Source organism: Palaemon carinicauda, chromosome 44 (assembly GCF_036898095.1).
Source record: "Palaemon carinicauda isolate YSFRI2023 chromosome 44, ASM3689809v2, whole genome shotgun sequence".
NCBI classification, from domain to species: Eukaryota; Metazoa; Arthropoda; class Malacostraca; order Decapoda; family Palaemonidae; genus Palaemon; species Palaemon carinicauda.
Genome location: NC_090768.1, coordinates 1,577,218 through 1,583,618, shown reverse-complemented (window position 1 = coordinate 1,583,618; position 6,401 = coordinate 1,577,218). Strand labels below are relative to the sequence as shown.

At 50.8% G+C, this 6,401-nt stretch overlaps 1 pseudogene; it reads right to left on the bottom strand.

The window, feature by feature from the left end:
* Nucleotides 1-4,528: 4,528 nt before the first annotated feature.
* LOC137634585 (5S ribosomal RNA) lies at nucleotides 4,529-4,647 on the bottom strand (annotated as a pseudogene).
* Nucleotides 4,648-6,401: the final 1,754 nt, after the last annotated feature.

Sequence of the window (6,401 nt, the reverse complement as noted above, 5' to 3'; positions counted from 1 at the left end):
CTGGAGATCGATCCCCGGAGAGATCTAAGCAGGAAGGAGCTGCAGGCTGCATACGACGAGAAGATTCAAAAAGGCGCCTCTTAGCACCCTTATAGGGAGACGGGAGGCCCTTACGACGTAGCGGACAGTGAGCCTTACGGCGAAGGCGGCCAACAGCAACAACAGCAGAAGAGTCCTCCGAAGAGGAGTCTCTATGAGTGTCCTCCCTCGTGAACGAGAGAGAAACACTTCGTAGAAGAGACGGGTCAGCCAGTGACCTAAAAGGAGCAATCCTCCGAAGAGGGGCTCCTGCAGTTGCCCAGCCCCTTGAGCGTAACTGCGGGTGCGACCGCTCAGCACCAAGAGCATAGTCGCACAAAAAAAAGGCAAGAGGAGATCCCCCCAAAGGCAAAAAAACTCAAGCCTGGACAGGAAAACTTCCCTCGGAAGGAAAGTTACCCACCCAAGGAGGCGAGCCTCCAGAGTGTTCTAAAATGAACTGGAGGGCTGTCAGTCGTCACGGGAGTACCTCCAGGAGAAGGAGACACACCCCTGACGAAGATCTATAGGGGAGGCAGCAACAGCAGATTCCCCAGGCCTCAACAAGACAGCTCACTCCGTTGTCACATTACAGAAACGAACTAGATCGTTAACTGTGAAAAATAAAAACAAAAAACATTTGACGACATTCATTCCCCGGGAAGACTCCGAAGAGGAATCCCGAGGGAAAAGAACACAAGAATTACATAACAGGCACGTGCCTTCACAACCACTTACACTCACGGAAGGAGAGCTGTACCAAACACAGAATGATAACAATTATAATTATTTAACTATGTAATTATGTACAGTAATTTAAAAATGAATGAACACTAAAGAAAGAACGAAAACCCCGAAAGGAATCGTTCTACAAAAGCTGAACAACCAACAAATACAATTAGATTCATAAACTAATTGAGACAACGTACGGCGTAGCAACCCCACCCACCCGGGAAGGAAGCTACTCAGACGTAGTAAAGGTAAAACATAGTAAAGGGTGAACGACCTCAAAAGAGAGAGAGAGAAAGACCGTAGTCAAACTCGATCGCGACCCATGAAATTACACCGCGGTGGCCTAACTGCCGAGGGCTCCACGGAGATATCTTACACTACACACACAAGCACGAACTCTGAAAAGGAAACTTACTGATTTCTATACTCAAATATATACATAAACACGAAAAAATTTTTACATATATATTGAGTAAAAGAAAAGTAAGTGATTAAGTAAAGACAAAACAAATAATGGCTGCCAAGCGAGGACGAAGACAGGCACGTCTGTCCATCGTCCGAGCCAAAAGAGAAGTGAGACATTTCACCGGTGTGTGAGGGAGGGAGGGGTAGCAAGCTACCCCTCCCCCTACCCCTGCTAACTAGCGCGGGGTAGGAAACCCTCATTAAAATCTAATGGCCCGTCATTTCAGCTACGCCGAAAGTAATACCCAATGTAAATAGCGTGGTTTGTATTTCTGTTACGGAACAAATTAAATATTAAACATTAAATATTACCTTAATAGGTATAATATTTATAAAATAAAATAAACACTTAAATTAAGGAATTCAAATAAGAGATGAATCATCACTCGTACTTATTGGAACATTTACACTTAACATAAAAACAATATGACAAATTCGAAGATAATTTGTATTTTTCCTAACCATACAAACCTTAGCTATTTACAGAGGGTTTACCTTTTAGCGCAGCTGAAATGGCAAGCCAATAGAATTTAACGAGGGTGTATTACCCCCGCGCTAGTTAGCGGGGTGGTAGGGGAGTGGTAGCTAGCTACCCCTCCCCCCCCACACACAGATGAATGCTCACTTTCACTTAGAGGTAGGACTTGTCATGGAGGACAGGGCTGGCGGGCAAATATATGTAAATAGCGAAGGTTTGTATGGTTAGGAAAAATACAAATTATCTTCGAATTTGTCATTTGTTCCGTAACCGAAATACAAACCACGCTATTTACAGAGGGTGACTTACCCCTTAGGTAGGGTGGAAAGTCCCCAGCCATACTGGCTTTGGCTTTACCCGGGGACTCAGAATCCGAGTGAGTCGCACTCGAGAAAAGGAGTCCCTGCACCTCACAAGTTCCTTGCTCCGCAAGAAACCATGTGGCCTACGTAAGCTTGTGTGTGAAGGAAGAAGTGTGACCCGTCCTAGGCAGTTGACCTGGAGTTCCAGAAGGAACTCTGGGTTAGGACGTTCCCAATACCACCTCGTCAGGGTATGGGGGACGCGACAGTATTAACTCAATACTCGGAACACAAGGAAGCATGGTTTACCTGCAGAGGTTTGAGGTCAGCTATGCAGAGACCAGGATGCTGCTTCCCAGTAGAGGGGATGATGAAGAAAGAAATAAGAGCCAGACATACTTCTTTCGTTCATGCAGACTAAAACCTGATAACAATGCCCTCAACCTTCTGCTACCTGTCCAAAAAGGAGCCTGAGGTTAGACCAGCTGTTGTGTAGCCACCACAGAGCGATAGAAAACGTATCGAGACTCCTGTGGGTCACGCCCTGCAGGAAGCGGGCTGCGAAGGTCATTAGACGCTTCCAGACTCCAGCTTGTAGCACCTGCGTCACAGAGTAGTATTACTCGAAGGCGAGGGACGTTGCGATGTATCCAACATCGTGCTGTAGGGCGACGTGACGGGGGAGGGTCTGGAGACAGGTCGAGATGAATGTCCTTTAGTCCGGGCTGAAGAGGTATACTGGTGACTCTCCCCCGTGTCCTCCTTGTGCTCCCCAATCGGCTGCAACTGAGGACAAACTGCAGCTGTTCCCAGCGCTAACCTCTCGATTCCTTTACTGGCAAGAAAGAGAAGGTCTTGGGACATCAGATACAAAATGGAGACTCGAAATCTTGAATGAATTGGACCGAAGGGCCGGGACCCCCAGATTCTGAGTCTAGCCAACAACTCAGGAGCGAACCTGAATGTTGCCTTCCCCTCTTCCTTAGAAAGGGGGGAGTCGTAAGAGACCAAGAAGATTGCTTACACACTGGCCGTGGCCAGAGTGAGCAGGAGACCCAAGGCGGAATACAATCCAAGGCCTGTCGTAAAGGGTCTTAAGAAGATCTCTTAAAGGACTAAAAGTCCAAGCCATGCTCCAAGTTGGAGGTCTTCCTCCGACTAGGGCAGGGACGATCGTAGCTTCGCATGAGCGAGGATAGATCCAGCGGGCAGGAAAAAGTTATTCCTTTAAGCCTGATGGTCAGGGAAAGGCTGAGCGACAGGCTTCATTGCCGAGAGCGGAAAGGAGTTTCCTCCCGCCGAAAGGCAATAAGACCGTTATTGCTGGAGAAGAGGCCTCAAGGGAAGAGGTATATCTCCCACGGCACCAACCACCTTAGACTCTTCACTTTGCCTGGAAGACCCCTGTAGATGACTATCGCAGATGACGCGACCTTCGTACCGCGACTGTAGCGGGTTGTCTCTTCTTGAGGAGGAGGCGTAGTGTCTCCAGGCATGAAGCCGAAGCGACGCCCCGGTTCGGGAGAGATGTCGCAGTGTGGTTGCTTGAGTAGTCTGCGCCGTGGGAGAAGCTCTCCCGGGAGTTCCATCAGGGGAAGCAGAGGGTCCAGAAACCGTTCTGCGCATAGTCCCAGTGGAGCTCTCCCATTGAAAGGTTGACAGACAACCTGGTCTTGTTGAGACCCATTGTCCACAGACAAAAAGGAGGGAAGACGCAGGCATCGAAGTTGTCCCACCATCACCGGAATGCATCTTGCCAGAGTCTCGGGGTCTGAGATTGGGGGGAAGAACAGCGGAAGCTTGAGGTTCCAAGCTGTCGCGATCAGGTCCCCCACACCAGTACTTGCTGGTTACCCAAGGTCAAAGACCCCCAGGTACAATCTCTCTACGAGGCTCTGCTCGGATAGTCGGAGAGAACATTCCCCTGCCTGGAATGAGAGAGCCGATGGTGGTATTGAGAGAATCTCAATCATCCCGGTATCTCTACTGCAAGATGTGAAGGTGTGAAAATGCGTCCCCTGCTGGTTAGAATACGCCAGAATCATTAAGTCGACGCGCACGGGGCGACTCGGCAGGAGCTGTAGGATCTGTAGAGGGGCCAGACTAAGGCCCCTAAGCCTGCCTGAATGATGGAGAGGTATCCTTCAGGTCTTGACCATAGGCCTGGACCGGAACATGCCCCCCCCTTTCCTTTGACGAGTCCGAGAACAGCATCAAGAATGTGGGGAAAGGACGAGAATATCCACTACCATCAAGAGGCTCCATAGCTCAACACCCATTGCAGGTCTAATAGTTCCGCTGGTCCCATAGGGGCCAGGAAGTCCGGTTAAACATTGCCTGAAGCCACTGGAACTTGGACTGCCCCACATGGAACTTATCCTGAGGCGACCGTTCGGACTATAGACGGGTCAATGAGGAAAGGAGAACTAGGAAACGTTCCAAGGTAGGGCTGAAAGCTCTGCTTGACTGAGAACAGGTACTGCGACTCTCCTCAGTCTTGCCACAGTCAACTGAAAGGAAGGCTCGGAGGATGTGGTAACAGAATCTGGCGTCCCCAGGTGGTCACCCATCCAAGTACCGACCAGAACCGACGTTGCTTAACCTCGCTGGACGGACGAGAAGCGGGGTTTCCAACGTGGTAAGGCCGTTGACTCAATATCATGGCCAGATACTCCAGATGTTGAGGCAGAGGAAGAGAAGGCTCCAAGCAAAATGCCATGAGCCCACACTCATGGTAAGCATCCGGAAGCTTGTCCCGGCGCTGAAGAAGGTCGAACCCGAGCCTACCGGAGTTGACCAGCCCTCCAAACAGCAGAGGAGGCGGAAGCCTGCACCTGAGCGGCCAAGAGGAAGGCAGGGAGAGTTCTCTGGGGAAACAAACCTGCTATGCCACGGCGGGATAGCCACACTGCATCATAAGCAGGAATACTTGCAGTCTAGGCTGAATTCGACGAGCACCCTGGAAGATGGATGGAATGGAAACTGAAAGTACCCGTCCTTCCGATCCAGGGTTTAAGGAGTCCTGTCTCCTCGTTACCAGTCTGATCGATTCTGCTGGTCTACGCTGGCCGAAGTTTGTTCGACAAACTTGATCAGGGCTGAGAGGTCGACTATGGACATCCCCTCTCAGATCCTTCCTTACAAGAAAGGATCGACTGAGGAGGCCGGGGGTGAAGCCGTCGATGATCCTAAGGAAGACCTTCGCCTAAGGTATGGATCATTCTGCCCAACCGGGCAACTCTTGCTGACACTATGGCATAGAGGTTCAGAGACACTGAATTCGCTGACAGAGACGGCAGGCGCGATATCCTTGGCTGATCACAGAGATTGTGCGGGAATGGGCATCGGGAAGCTGTCATTCGGATGAGTAACCTTAAGCATCCTCCCAGCGAAAAACCTGCAATCCTAGAGTTCGTGAACTCCTTTTAGGACTATGCCCCCCCGGGGGAGTCTCCCGTGCCATCTGTTCCTGACAGGAGGAAACTGCAATTGGACACCTTGTCCCAGTTGTCGTAGCCGATAACTTAGGCCGACGTGGTTGAAAGAAAAGGGCGCTGGAGCCCTGCAGAGTCTGGAAGAAAGCGCCTTGGAGGAGTGGAAACGGAAATCGATTTCCTCCGCACAGCCGCTGTCTAAGTCTCTGTCCTTGGGCACAAACAAACTCTTCTCAAGGATGGAAGGGTGTCTGAGGTCGTCGACCTCCACAGATGAGACACCCGAAGGAAGCCCTCAGTCAGCGCGTCCAGATGGTACAACATCGAGCTTGTCCGCAAGTTAGATACTTAACGACGAAAGGCCAAGGTGCCTGAGCTCGAGAGGAGGAAAGTACCCATGATCTTCCTGTAGCTTCCTTGAACCAAACCTCGGGCTGTAACAGACGAGGGAAAGGACCTGGTAAGCTCCCAGAGGAAGGGGTAAGCAGTCACCCCTTGTCCGATGGAGAAATCTCGAACGGAAAGCCCCCCCGCCAAAAATCCTTCCAGGGAATGACGGGGAAGGGCTAACCCAGGTTCAGGAAAGAGGAGTGTTGCTCAGATCTCCCTTAAGTTTCTCCTATTCTTGCAAGTGCCATGCTCTGCGTTTACGGGGTTAGGCCGTGTTCTGGAAATACGCTCCAGAAGAACTCGCCAGGCTGGCCATGCTGCGAAAACCCCATTGGGAATCGTGGTCGCAATCGCCCTGGAGCTCGCGCGACGGTAATTCAAAGATTTGCGCGTGGGCGAACGTGGAAGCGCCCATGTGCGGTAACGCAGGAACGCAAACGAAGGTGAGCGAAGGAGCGCAGAAAGAGGGCGAGCGTGGTAGGAAGGGCGAGAGCTGGTGGTCGGCGAGCGATAACCCATAGACGAGCTATGGATACTGCAAGAAATAAGCCGACGTTTGTGCAAAGAAACACTGTAGGTTCG